Source organism: Meles meles, chromosome 15 (genome assembly GCF_922984935.1).
Source record: "Meles meles chromosome 15, mMelMel3.1 paternal haplotype, whole genome shotgun sequence".
Taxonomy (NCBI): domain Eukaryota; kingdom Metazoa; phylum Chordata; class Mammalia; order Carnivora; family Mustelidae; genus Meles; species Meles meles.
The window spans coordinates 46,669,064-46,684,797 of NC_060080.1; positions in this window are offsets into that span (position 1 = coordinate 46,669,064).

A 15,734-nucleotide genomic window follows, 5' to 3' on the forward strand; every position below is an offset into this window, starting at 1 on the left:
GGTATTATATATCTTTACTGCTCCTAGGATTTTCTTAGTACTAGGCCCTATCAACTAATAGAGCAAAGACATGTATGCATAACTCATATACATGCAATGACTAGTGGCAAACATTTCTGCATGTAACCTGTATCTGGAGGAAACTAAATATGAATTCATACTGATGTCGTCAACTCTAATCCATTACCCTATGGGCCATTCTAGCTTTTTCTTCTTGCTTGTATTTGATTTCCCACTCCAACAGTGAAGAACATGGTTCTTGCTATCCATTTACTTACTATTTATATTCCTGTATACATATGTAGTGGTTTCAGAGTTGATAACCCATACCTCCTTCTGGAACAACTTTATCAACTGGAGTACAAAACGTATTACAGACCATTTAGTTTATACTCTTACAGATTCTACTAACATTAAAAATTACTTAAGTTGATACCTGTCTGTCCCAATACTACTAGTGAGTTTGTTGTGTACATTTGTAATAGTTATAGTCACTTATTCCTTGAGAGTACCAAACTCTTAAATAACTTTTTTTTTAATTGCATACATTAAGATTTGTACTATAAATTCTAGGAATCTTAAAGTCTTTTATATGCCATTACATATAAGCAGTATAATTTCAGTGCCCTAAAACTCGTCTACACTTTAGCTGTTCACCATCTTCCCACCCAGAAGACCTGGCAACCACTTATCTATATAGTATCAATTTAGCTTTGCTTTTTCCAATCTGTCACATAATCAGAATCATACAATATGTGGCTTTTCCAGAACTGTCAATTTCACTTAGTATGCATTTGAGGTTCATGTGAGTCTTTTGGCATTTTGATAGATTTTTACTGTTATTGAATAGTATCTCATTGTATAGCTTTTTTAAAAAAGATTTATTTATTTGAGAAAGAGAGAGGTGTGTGTGTGTGAGGAGAGGCAGAGGGAGATGGAAAAAATCTCAAGCAGACTCCCTGCTGAGCACAGAGCCTAATGTGGAGCTCACTCTCACAAACCTGAGATCATGACCTGAGCCAAAACCAAGAGTCCGGGGCTTAACTGACTGAGCCACTCAGGCACTCCATATTTATTCACTTATTAAAGAACATTCTGGTTGCCTTCAGTGTTTGATGATAATGAATAAAGATGATATAAACAGTCATGTGCATGCTTTGGGTGGCCATAATTTTAAAAATCAGATGGAGCATAATTGCTGGATAATATGGTAAGAAGTCTATGTTTAGCTTTGAAAAAAAAAAAAGTTGTCTTCCAAAATGGCTATAATTTTTGTATTTTCGTGGAAAAAGGGGGGTGATTGAGAACTCCTGTTGCTTCATATCCTTGTCAACAATTGCATTCTCAGGTTTTTGGCTTTTAGCCATTTTTATAAGTGTGTAATACTGTATCGTTTTTTATCAATTTGCAATTCCTTAATGAAAAATGATGTTGAACATCTTTCCATAAACTTATTTCTCACTCGTATAATTTCTGTTCAGATATTTTCTTATTTTTAATTGGGTTGTTTTTCTCACATTGGTGAATTTAAGAGTTCTTTGTATAACTTGCATATAAGTTCTTTTTCATATATGTGTTATGCAAATATTTTCCTATAGTCTAATTTTTTTCCATTCTCTTAACAATGCCTATTGCATAGTATAAAAATTATAATAAAATCCAATGATCACTTTATTCTTTCATAGATTATGCTATTTTTGTTGTATTTAAAAACTCATTATCAAATCTAGCATTATAATGATTTTCTACCATGTTTTCTTTGAGTTTTATGGTCCACAGTGTGGTCTGTCTTCGTGACTGTTCCATGTGAGCTTGAGAATAATATATATATTTTTGCTGTTGTTGGAGGGAATATTTGTAAAAGTATTAGACAAACTGATTATTTAAATCATTGTTATATAAAGAAGCCATTTAAGTTGGAGTACTTTTGACCTTTCTTCAAGCTCACTGAATTTTTCCTTGGCCATATCAAGTTTACTGCTTAGGTCATGAATGAAATTCTTCATTTCTAATTTTTGTGTTTTCCAGCATTTCCTTTTGATTGTTTCCTAACAATTCCATTTTTCTACCTATAATATAAATCTGTTATTGCATATTGTCTCTTTTGCATTAGAACTTTGACGTGATGATCATGGTTCTTTTATTTTTGTTTTGTTTTTATTATGTTCTGTTAGGCAGCATATAGTGTATCATTAGTTTTTGGTGTAGTGTTCATCGGTTCGTTAGTTATGTATAACACCCAGTGCTCATCACACAACACATGCTCTCCTTAAAACCCATCACCCAGTTACCCCACCCCCCAACCCCCTTTCTTCTGTAACACTCAGTTTGTTTCCTGGAGTGGAGAATCTCTCATGATTTGTCTCCCTCTTTGATTTCTTCCCATTCAGTTTTCTCTCACTTCCCCTGTGGTCCTCTGTGTTATTCCTTATGTTCCACATATGAGTAAAACCGTATAATGAGTGTCTTTCTCTGTTTGACTCATTTCACTTAGCATAATCCGCTCCAGTTCCATCCATGTCGATGCAAATGGTGGGCATTTATCCTTTCTGATGGCTGAGTTATATTCCATTGTATATATGAACCACATCTTCTTGACACTCATCTGTTGAAGGACATCTCAGCTCCTTCCACAGTTTGGCTATTGTGGACATTGCTACTATGAACATTGGGGTGCATATGCCCCTTCTTTCACTACATCTGATTACAGTTCTTTTAAACCCATGTTTTATAATGATAATATCTGTGTCATATCTGAGTCTTTCTCTGATGCCTGCTTATGTCTTCAGACTGTCCCTCTTCTTGTCTTTAGGTGTACCTTATGTGTTTTTGTAGGACAAGGTGCATTGGTTAATATGATCTGAATAAAAGAAGTAATTATTATGAGGATTTATGTTAATCTGGATGATAGTTGTATTTTGTTTAATGTTTGCTTCAGGATTAGTTGCCAAAAACTTCAGATTTCTCTAGTGTTCTTGTTTTTGTTTGCCATTTTGATTTTGGATTTCCCTAGGTGTTCCACCTTAGAGAGAGTCTGTCTGTTGCAGTGCTTTAATCTACAATCCACTATTACTGTACGGGGACCCTTTTGTGTGGTAGTAAAATGTGAGGGAGAAGAACCACTGAATTATCTTAAGATTAAAACTCAGTCTTTTTATAGACCTGTATCTCTGGGATGGAACCTGCACAAGTGTTTCTCCATTGAATTGCCTTTTCTTATCTTAGAAGGGATAGGTGGTCAGAGAGGGCCTGGGTGGGTGGGTATAAAGTACCTTCACATGTTGAAATGAAACTATGGTAAAGTCTTCTCTCTTGAAGTGTAGTCCTTTGGTATGGAGAATGATTATCTTCCCCTTCTTCTAACACAACATTGAAGATCCCTTTCATCCTAAAAACATGGAGGTGTCCTTGGAGGTAAACCCCACAAAAATGTCAGGCCTGTATGACTGTGACCGCCGGGAGTTTCTCACTGCCACACTTCATCTAAATTACCATTTAATTTTCCTACCAGCTCTCAGTTGTGTATCTCTGGGTGTACTTTCTTCAGATTTCTGCAACCTCATTTCTCTGCTAGATTAAAAAAAAATCACTAATTTTTATTTTGTTCAGCTTTTTCTCGTTGTAAGGACAAGACTGAGATCTTCCAAAGTTCTCACTTTTCTGGGTTTAAACTGAAAGTCTGTCATACAGTTTTCATTTTCATTTCCCTGCTGCTAATGATATTGAGCACTTTTCATATGTTTAGCCATTTGGCTGTGTGTGTGTATGTGTGTGTGTGCACAAAGAAAAAAGTGCTATTTGGGATTGGGAGGGAGACAAACCACAAATGACTCTTAATCTCACAAAACAAACTGGGGGTTGCTGGGGGGAGGTGGGATTGGGAGAGGGGGAGCGGGCTATGGACATTGGGGAGGGGAGGCGAACCATAAGAGACTATGGACTCTGAAAAACAACCTGAGGGTTTTGAAGGGTCAGGGGTGGGAGGTTGGGGGAACAGGTGGTGGGTAATGGGGAGGGCACGTTTTGCATGGAGCACTGGGTGTTGTGCAAAAAGAATGAATACTGTTACGCTGAAAAAATAATAAAATGGAAAAAAAAATACTAAAAAAAAAAAAGTGCTATTCAAAGGCAGGGAGATGACATTTGCAATACATATTGATAAAAAGAGACTTGTTTCCAGAATAAGCTCCACAAGTCAGAAAAAAAGACAATTCAATGAATAAAATGCTCTTGATAGAATTCATTTTTCTTTCATCAAGACTTATTGACCATATATACCAATGATCCCCTAAGTCTATCCACTTACCTTAGTCTGTACTTTTTTTATCATAATCCAAAATGCCATCACCTTTTATTTGATACACTGTAATTTCATCCAAATTTGGTCTTTTCTTCCAAGTCCAATCCTCCAATTTCCATCTTCCAAAGTTAGAGTGATTTTAAAGTAATAAATATCACTTAATTTCCCAAATTAAAACTCTACAGTGGTTTCCAACTGCAAATAAGATAATATCCAAAGTTCCTGCCATAGTCAGCAAAGCCCAAGGTGGTGTCACTCATTGCTTTTGTTTCTTACACTATCTTCTCATAGATTGTGCTCTATTAATTCTGGCCTTCATTTTGTTTCTTATATATACTGAGAGTATGCCTGCCTCACATTATTCCCTCTGCCTGCAATATTTTTTGTGTTTTGAGCTCTACTTGTCATTTAAGTTTCAGTTTACATGTCATTTAATAGAAGAGTTGTTTTTTTTTTTTTTACCACCTAATTTAACATAATCTTCTATATCAATTCAAATGCTTATTGGTATAAGTAAGAGCAATTTTTATTCAACTGGCTTAAATCATAAGAATGATAGATAATTTCACTTAATATCAAGTTCTCATTAGGATTAGCTGGGCATATAACTTCTGAAAGGACTCAGTGATGTCATCATAGACCCCATTTTTCCATCTTTCTGCTAAATAATTTTTATGGCTTCAGCTCAGTGAGTATTGAAGGAGGTGGGCATGCTGGATAGGGGCAAATGGTGCCAACCAACTGCAATTCCTTCTCTTATAATTGTTCTCTTTAATAGCCTCTTGTTCTATATCTTAGCTTGACATTTTACTATTTGGTGCTTTCCTGTTTATTATTAAGGGGAATTGCATTATGATAAAAATTACAGGCTCTCAAGTTCCCCTGCTGTAATTGAATTTCTTATTCCACTTCTTCCCAACTGTTTGATCTAGGAAATTTACTTAACCCCTCTGTGCCTCAGTTTTTCATAATAAATAAGAATCATTATAATAATACCTATATCAAAGCATCATTGTGAGGATTAAGTGACTTAATGTATGCAAAATGCTCTAAACAGTTGTTTCATACACTGTATGAAGGTCTACTGTTTTTCAATGTAATTTGCTGCTTTTGTAGCCTCTCCCTCCCCATTCATACACACACACCAGAAAATAAGTTCCAACAGAACAAAGATTTCATGACTTTGTGCAGAAGAGTTAATTTAGCATGTCTAAGACGGCTATGCTTAGAAAGTCTGCTTGCAAGGTAGGCCCTTGTCTGTATCTGGAAACTTGTGTTTCAGGAGGGTTCCCATGATTCCCTAACCGATAGGAATGGCTCACTCACCTTAAACTGTACAAGCAATATGGTTTATGCCAAACACCTGTTTCCCTTCAGGGAGTCTGAAATGTTCACACATACATGTGAACTGCACCCAATAAAAAGCCTTTGTTACTAAATCTTTAATGAGCTTCCCTGGAGAAAATTGTTTTGTGTGTTGCAGCTTGTTACTGTAGGAATGTAGTGTGTTCCATGTGACTTGACTGTAAGAGGACTCTATAGCTTGTGTCTGGTTTCCTTTGGACTTTACTCCATGTACATCTTGATAAAATCATTTTATTTTGTTTTGTTGTCATAAATCATACCCATGGGTATGACTACATACTGAGTATTGTGAGCCCTCCTAGAGAATCCCTAACTAACCCTGAGGGCGTCTTGGGGACCCTGACACAGATTTGTTTACCGAAATCAAGAATTGTGTCTTACAGTAGATTTGCAATGACAGTTGAAAAGAGTTTACAAAATAAAAAAATATATGAATAATTATAATTTAATTATAATTATAATTATAATATGGTCACACAGGTTTAGGAAAAGATAAACTTTAGCAGAGAGGAAGCTCCTTTCCACCAAAGGGATGATGTTCCTTGATGGCTGTGTACATACCACAATTTATCATAAACAGCTTAAATGTCAGAATAATGGCCATGAGGAAATTGTGGAAACGAACAAATTGTGACTATGAACAATATCATATGTCCACCAGCTATTTTGGTTGATACCTTAATCATCACATAAAATTGGTGTGGAATATAAATTCTGGAATGCTATGATAAAAAGACTACTAATAAAATTATAATAGGTATTATGGCTATATCTGAGACATTATTTCCACTTCAGGTGGTTAGTGTGAGGTAAGTAGAGTGAGATAAGTAAGTTAAAGAGGAAACTTAGTTTTTTGTTTGTTCGTTTGTCTTTTAAGTTCAATAGGCTAGTGTACCCTTAAAAAAATCTGAATTTTTAAAAATTTTTTATTTATTTCTTATTTTTTTATAAACATATAATGTATTTTTATCCCCAGGGGTACAGGTCTGTGAATCGCCAGGTTTACACACTTCACAGCACTCTCCATAGCACATACCCTCCCCAATGTCCATAACCCCCCTCCCCCTCTCTCAACCCTCCCCTCCCCCCAGCAGCCCTCAGTTTGTTTTGTGAGATTAAGAGTCACTTATGGTTTGTCTCCCTCCCAATCCCATCTTGTTTCATTTATTCTTCTCCTATCCCCCTAACCCCCCATGTTGCATCTCCACGTCCTGGAAGCTTAGTTTATTTTGAATGCATGGAATGTAGGAAAAGAAACACCCTATATGTTATTCACATGAAAAAAAGCAGGGATTCTAGGGAGACCATTGGAACAGTATCAATGTTCTATGCTGGAGTCCTGCACAGAACTTAAACCCTTAAAGAACAACCCACAAAATACTCTTTTGTACACTTTTTTTTCCCCCTTTGCCTTTCTATTCCCTAGCATAGTGCTTGGCAGATAGTTAAGCACTCACTAAAAGAGTTTAGAATTGTGCCTACTATGTGGTAGGTAAGGTCTCTTGACAGAGATTTCCAGGGGAAAGAACATAAGCAGAAATAGAAGTATTTTGGGGTCCTTAATATAACACTGTCTTTCTATTTTATTTTGTATTTCAAGTACCTACTATAGTGTCTAGGACAAGGAAGGAAACCAATAAATACTTTCTGAAACAATTTTAAATTCCTTAGTTTGGAAAATGTAGATGCAGTCGTGCCATAATGGAAAGATTATTAGGCTGGGGTCAGAAGATGTCAATTCAAGTCAGGACACATTCAGAAGATATTGATGAGTTATTTGTTCTGTAACTTTCCTTTTTAATCTGTAAATTGAAACTAATCATAGAGAATTTATAAGAATTAAATGAAATAGTGTAACTTGGGAAAGCAATTTTATAAGCACTTTAGAAAGGCCCAGGCAGTATTATTAAAAATCTAAAGATGTAGTAAGAAATGAAAAAGTAATATTTTATCACATTATGCAAGGCCTTGAATGTTGGAGTTTATTTATTTATATAACAGCAATGGGATTTTTAGCAGTAGATTAGAATGATTTTGTGTGTTTGTGTGTGTGTAGCTGAAATTAAAAAGATTTTGTTTTTCTATGGCCAAGTATTTTAGAGCAATGAGAAAAAAGTTGCAAGTTTACTGCAGAAATTTAGATGAGAACAACAAAATTATATCCTGTTTATTAATTTATAACTCACATTTACATTCTTTAAATATATTTTTAAAGATTTTATTCATTTATCTGACAGAGATCACAAGTAGACAGAGAAGCAGGCAGAGCAGGTGGGGGTGGGGGGGGAAGCAGGCTCCCCGCTGAGCAGAGAGCCCCATGCAGGGCTCTATCCCAGGACCCTGAGACCATGACCGGAGCCGAAGGCAGAAGCTCCAACCTCTTAAAGGTGCCCCTTTAAGTATTTTTTAAATTTAAATTTAAATTTTGTAAATATTTTTAAATTTAAAATTTGTGAGATTTCTTCCACTATATGTCAAAATTCCTGGAAACAGTAACTATTTGGTTTATGTCACTTGTTTTTTTGAATAATCTACAATCCTTGGAAAGAGTTTTTTAAATATTCACATTCAACAAAGAATTTTTTTTTTAAAGATTTTATTTATTTATCTGACAGAGATCACAAGTAGGCAGAGAGGCAGGCAGAGAGAGAGAGAGAGGAGGAAGCAGGCTCCCTGCTGAGCAGAGAGCCCGATGTGGGACTCGATCCCAGGACCCTGGGATCATGACCTGAGCCGAAGGCAGAGGCTTAAACCACTGAGCCACCCAGCGCCCCTCAACAAAGAATTTTTGAAGGAAAAAAGAAATGAATAATCGATTAGTTGAATCACTGATGTTCCAAATATTACCTCAGGAAGCTAATAGGTAAAAACCAAATTCTCGTACTTCAGAAATTAATAATGCATTATAAAGTCCAGCATTTTTAGTTTTAAGTAAATTTTAGCTCTTTTTTTTTATATTTATTTTTATTTGTTTATTTACAGCATAACAGTGTTCATTGTTTTGGGATCACACCCAGTGCTCCATGCAGTACGTGCCCTCCCTATTACCCACCACCTGGTTCCTCAACCTCCCACCCCCCCCCCACCCCCCTGCCACCCCTTTATAACCCTCTGGTTGTTTTTCAGAGTCCATAGTCTCTCATGGTTCATCTCCCCTTCCAGTTTCCCTCAACTCCCTCTCCTCTCCATCTCCCCATGTCCTCCATGTTATTTGTTATGCTCCACAAATAAGTGAGACCATATGATACTTGACTCTCTCTGCTTGACTTATTTCGCTCAGCATAATTTCTTCCAGTCCCGTCCATGTTGCTACAAAAGTTGGGTATTCGTCCTTTCTGATGGAGGCATAATACTCCATTGTGTATATGGACCACATCTTCCTTATCCATTCATCCGTTGAAGGGCATCTTGGTTCTTTCCACAGTTTGGCGACCGTAGCCATTGCTGCAATAAACATTGGGGTACAAATGGCCCTTCTTTTCACTACATCTGTATCTTTGGGGTAAATACCCAGCAGTGCAATTGCAGGGTCATAGGTAAGCTCTATTTTTAATTTCTTGAGGAATCTCCACACTGTTCTCCAAAGTGGCTGCACTAACTTGCATTCCCACCAACAGTGTAAGAGGGTTCCCCTTTCTCCACATCCTCTCCAACACACGTTGTTTCCTGTCTTGCTAATTTTGGCCATTCTAACTGGTGTTAGGTGGTATCTCAATGTTGTTTTAATTTGAAACTCCCTGATGGCTAGTGATAATGAACATTTTTTCATGTGTCTGATAGCCATTTGTATGTCTTCATTGGAGAAGTGTCTGTTCATATCTTCTGCCCATTTTTTGATATGATTATCTGTTTTGTGTGTGTTGAGTTTGAGAAGTTCTTTATAGATCCTGGATATCAACCTTTTGTCTGTACTGTCATTTGCAAATATCTTCTCCCATTCCGTGGGTTGCCTCTTTGTTTTGTTGACGTTTCCTTTGCTGTGCAGAAGCTTTTGATCTTGATGAAGTCCCAAAAGTTCATTTTTGCTTTTGTTTCCTTGGCCTTTGGAGACATATCTTGAAAGAAGTTGCTGTGGCTGATATCGAAGAGGTTACTGCCTATGTTCTCCTCTAGGATTCTGATAGATTCCTGTCTCACGTTGAGGTCTTTTATCCATTTCGAGTTTATCTTTGTGTATGGTGTAAGAGAATGGTCAAGTTTCATTCTTCTGCATATCGCTGTCCAGTTTTCCCAGCACCATTTATTGAAGAGACTGTCTTTTTTCCATTGAATATTTTTTCCTGTTTTGTCGAAGATTATTTGACCATAGAGTTGAGGGTCCATATCTGGGCTCTCCACTCTGTTCCACTGGTCTATGTGTCTGTTTTTATGCCAGTACCACGCTGTCTTGGTGATCACAGCTTTGTAGTAAGCTTGAAATCGGGTAACGTGATGCCGCCAGTTTTGTTTTTGTTTTTCAACATTTCCTTAGCAATTCGGGGTCTCTTCTGGCTCCATACAAATTTTAGGATTATTTGCTCCAGCTCTTTGAAAAATATCGGTGGAATTTTGATCGGAATGGCATTAAAAGTATAGATTGCTCTAGGCAGTATAGACATTTTAACAATGTTTATTCTTCCAATCCAAGAGCACGGAACAGTCTTCCATCTTTTTGTGTCTTCTTCAATTTCTTTCATGAGTGTTCTGTAGTTCCTCGAGTACAGGTCCTTTACTTCTTTGGTTAGGTTTATGCCCAGGTATCTTATGGTTCTTGGTGCTATAGTAAATGGAATTGATTCTCTAATTTCCCTTTCTGTATTTTCATTGTTGGTGTATAAGAAAGCCACTGATTTCTGTACATTGACTTTGTATCCTGCCACGTTACTGAATTGCTGTATGAGTTCTAGTAGTTTGGGGGTGGAGTCTTTGGGGTTTTCCATATAAAGAATCATGTCATCTGCGAAGAGAGAGAGTTTGACTTCTTCCTTGCCAATTTGGATACCTTTTATTTCTCTTTGTTGTCTGATTGCCGTTGCTAGAACTTCTAATACTATGTTGAACAAGAGTGGTGAGAGTGGGCATCCTTGTCGTGTTCCTGATCTCAACGGGAAGGCTGCAAGCTTTTTCCCATTGAAGATGATATTTGCTGTGGGTCTTTCATAGATAGATTTTATGAAGTTCAGGAATGTTCCCTCTATCCCTATACTTTGAAGCGTTTTCACCAGGAACGGATGCTGGATTTTGTCAAATGCTTTTTCTGCATCAATTGAGAGGACCATGTGGTTCTTCTCTCTTCTCTTATTGATGTGTTCTATCACACTGATTGATTTGCGAATGTTGAACCAACCTTGCAACCCAGGGATGAATCCCACCTGGTCATGGTGGATAATCTTTTGACCAATGAGAATGAAGACACCTCAGTCCAAAACCTATGGGATACAGCAAAGGCAGTTCTAAGGGGGAAATACATAGCCATCCAAGCCTCCCTCAAAATCATTGAAAAATCCAGAATACACCAGCTGTCTCTACACCTTAAAGAACTGGAGAATCAACAACAAATCAAACCAACTCCACATGCAAGAAGGGAAATAATCAAGATTAGAGCAGAGATCAATGAGGTAGAAACGAGAGATACAGTAGAACGTATCAATGAAACTAGAAGCTGGTTTTTTGAAAGAATCAATAAGATTGATAAACCACTGGCCACACTAATCCAAAAGAAAAGAGAGAAAGCCCAAATTAATAAAATTATGAATGAAAAGGGAGCGATCACAACTAACACCAAGGAAATAGAAACAATCATCAGAAATTATTACCAACAGTTATATGCCAATAAGCTAAGCAACCTAGATGAAATGGATGCATTCCTGGAAAGCTACAAACTCCCAAAATTGAACCAGGAAGAAATTGACAACCTGAATAGACCGATATCTAGTAATGAGATTGAAGCAGTGATCAAAAACCTCCCAAAAAACAAGAGCCCAGGACCTGACGGATTCCCTGGGGAATTCTACCAAACTTTCAAAGAAGAAATAACACCAATTCTCCTGAAGCTGTTCCAAAAAATTGAAGCAGAAGGAAAACTTCCAGACTCTTTTTATGAAGCCAGCATTACCCTGATCCCCAAACCAGGCAAAGACCCTACCAAAAAGGAGAATTTCAGACCAATATCACTGATGAATATGGATGCAAAGATTCTCAACAAGATCCTAGCAAACAGGATCCAGCAGCACATTCAAAAGATTATCCACCATGACCAGGTGGGATTCATTTAGCTCTTTTTTTAAGGAAAAACATATTTAAAATTTTTTGCCAGTTTTTTTAAGTTTTTGTCTTAATTCCAGTTAGTTAACATACAGCATTATATTAATTTCAGGTGTGCAATACAGTGATTCAGCAATTCCATTTATCACCCAGTGCTCATCACAAGTATACTCCTTAATTCCATCACTTCATATTTAAAAGTTTTGAGAAAGGAATGTACTCCATATTTTCTTAAAAGAATTTTTAAGGTCATTTGAATTGTGATTGTTTCTTACTATTGAAAGTTGCTGTTTTTTTCTGCATATTCAACTGTTTGAGGAAACACTACTGAAAGTCAAATATGGTAACATTTTCTTTCACTTAATTCAAAAGGCCTTTGGAAAGTAATGAGATTTATTCTTTGAATTACTTTATAATTGTTCTTTAACTACACTGTGGTATTTGATAATGTCAAAATGATTTTGCTTTAGGGAAAGTGATTTTAGCCCTTGAAGAAAATTAATTACCTTTTCCTAAATAAAGAACATTTTATATATTTTATGTGAACTAAGGAAATATTTTTAAGGTTAATTAATCTGTCTTCTGACAATTACAGAGAAACTTTGGAGAAAAAAATTGCTTATGTATTCAGGTCAGTTTTGCTTATGCTAATACATTGACACACAAGGAAAGTATCAGATTCTTTCAATCATACCTGAAAAAAAGGAATTACACTTATTCTCAGATATGAGGTATAAGAGCAGTGTTACTTCAACTCTATTGTATGATCCAATTTGCTTTCTTTAAAATCTTTTGTCAGGAATTATGCTAGTCAATTTAACAAATGCTTCATTTACTCTAGAAATAACAACTCTGTTGTTTTTCCTGATGTTTTCATTTGTTAATGCTCTTCTTTATATTAGATGAAGCTCTCCAAGACTTTGTAGATAGACATATGGAAAAATATGTATATGTATCTTGAGAAGCATAGATGGTTAGTAATCCACAGGAAAAGATGGAAAGGAGTAACACCAACCTATTAATAGTGGTTACCTCTTGGGAAAAGGCATGAGTTCAGGAGAAGTAAAGTGGATATATATGGGCTTCTACTATTTCATATTTTTCTTTTTGTATTATTTCCTTCTTATATTATTACTGTTCATGCTATTTAAGTAGTAGAGAATTTATACACCTTTTACCTTTATTATTCATATACATTTGTAGAACAGTAAAAATAAGAAAACCTCTTCTTCCCCAACCCCTCAAAAAAAAGTGTCTATGACAAAGAAAGTACAGGGCAAGTACATAAATAATTATAGAAGACTTAAATACACAATTCTAGAACTTACAATGTAGTGATTATGGCCTTGAAACACTATAATGAATTATATAATTTAAATCACTTAAATATGTTTGCCGATGCTTTAAAAAAATAATTATTGAGTGTGCCAGGCACCATGCTTGGTACATGAAACACCATAGTCCAAAGAACAGACCAAGTGCTGAATGACAGAGCTTCCTTTTTAGTGGAGGAGAGCACTACAGAGACTTAAATATGAACAAATCACTGAACAAGATAATTGCAGGGAGAGACGGATTCTATAAAAGAAGTAAAAAGGAATAATCCAGGGAAATGATGGGATTTACTTGGATTGAGGAGCAAATAGTGAAGACAGTGAAAAATACTTGAAATTCAGAAAATATTTATAGAAAGAAACAGCAGAAATTATCTTTAGACTAGATTTAGGGGCCGAGGGAAATGGAGTGATCAAGAATAACTAAAATTTTAAGCCTGAACAATTGAAAAGAAAGAGTGGAGAACACAGTTGGAAGATGGGAAATCAAAAGTTTCTTTCTGAAGCACCCTAGGTAGTTCAGTTGGTTAACCAACTGACTCTTGACTATGGTTCAGGTCATGATCTCAGGGTTGTGAAATCAAGCCCTGGGTCAAGCCCAGGTGGAGCCCCCCTTTAGGACTCTGCACTGAATGTGGAAACTGTTTATCCCTCTCCTTCCCTCTCTGTTCCTCCCCCTCTGTCCTACCCCCCTTCCCTTGCACACACAAGGGCACCCTCTCTATGTCTCAAATAAATAAATAAATAAAATCTTTAAAAAAAAAGAAGTAAAAAGGATGATGAGAGGTATAATGCCAATTGACAGTTGTAGGTCAGAGGGTAAGTGGAGTGTTTTGTAAAAATGGTAAACCATACAAGACTTGAATGATAAGACAAAATTAATGTAAAGAGTTAGAAGGCCGAGGATCCCAGGCTGAGGAAATAATAACCAAGTGTATGTGTTGTGAGACATAGTGCCAAGACCTAGATGAAAATAAGGGTAAATCATTTTGACTATTCAGAAGAGGGCTGAAAGTGTGGGATATAAGGAAACAAGGGAGAAGTTGTGAGAGGAGAAGTTCAAATAAGAAAAAATAATGTAAAACTTTGAAATCTATGATAAAAAGTTTAGATTTTATTCTGGTCACAGGAAAAAAAACCTGGAGATTTTAAACTAAGACAGTGACATGAGTGGTTTACATTAAACAATTAATTTGGGACTTTCCAGAGAAGACAGTATAGCTAGAAAATTGTGGACACAGGCCAGGTAGGAAGCATTGTTTTTATCCCTATGAAAGATAATAGTGGTAGCAGTGGACACAAAATGGGATTGATTTGAGATACTAGGTTTAATGAAATGAAATTGTCATTTTTGAACTTCAAAACGGTTCACAAAAAAAAAATGATCAATAATTTTATTATAATTGATACTGATCTTTGGGTGATCCAGCAAAAGTAATTAGGGAAAGTCCATAGGTAATAAAAGGTGTCAAGGGAAGTAGCGAAACCAAGAACTACCTTTGGGTTGCTGGCTTGATATTTAGGTAGTTGGTCCTAAAGTTAAGATTTGGATTAAATAGGTTGGAGAGTGAGGGGCCAGTAACTCTACTTGGGCATGATAATTTGGGATGATTATTGCTTATTCAACTGAGATGTCAAATAGGCCACGATACAATTTTCTGGAATACAGTGAAGAACTCAAACTATAGCACAATAACATTTCAGTGCCTTTAACCTTGTGCAATAGGGGAAATTTCTCGTTCAGCTTCACAACTTTTAGAAGATTATTTTCTCCCTTGCTTCAGTAGTGGCAATTGCTCTGAACTTACTTACGTTTTGATTCTCCTTCATTTCTTAAAAAAAAAAAATCAAAATTTCACATTCTTAAGTGATTTTCTTTAAAACCACGAAAGACTAGAAGCAGATACACTAACAGGCTAACCCATTTCCACATTTGCATTTCTTTCTTTTTCTTAAAGATTTTATTTGCCAAAGAGAAAGCGCACAGTCAGGGGGTGTGGCAGGCAGAAGGAGAAGCAGACTCCCTTCTGAGCAAGGAGTCCCATGCAGGACTCCATCCCAGAACCCTGGGATCATTACTGAGCCGAAGGTAGACTCTTAACTGACTCTCCTGCCAAAGCATCCCTTATATTTTGCATTTTTTTTTCAGATGCTTTTATCTATTTGAACTCTTACCCTCATTTTCTAGGTGATGGAATTACCTACTGTTATATTCAGTCACCGAGAGCAGCATGCTATATTTAAGAATGAAATTCTGGGGGCACCTGGGTTGTTCAGTTGATTGAGTGCCCAACTCTTGATTTTGGCTAAGGTCATGATCTCACAGTCCTGGCATCCAGTCCCAGGTCAGGCTCCACTCTGGCATGGAACCTCTTTGGAATTCTCTCTCTCTCTTTTTCTCTCTGCCTCTCCCACCTGCTCATGCACTGTCTCTCTCCCTCTCTCAAGAAAGAAAGAAAGAAAAGAAAGAAGGAGGAAGAATGAAATTCTGT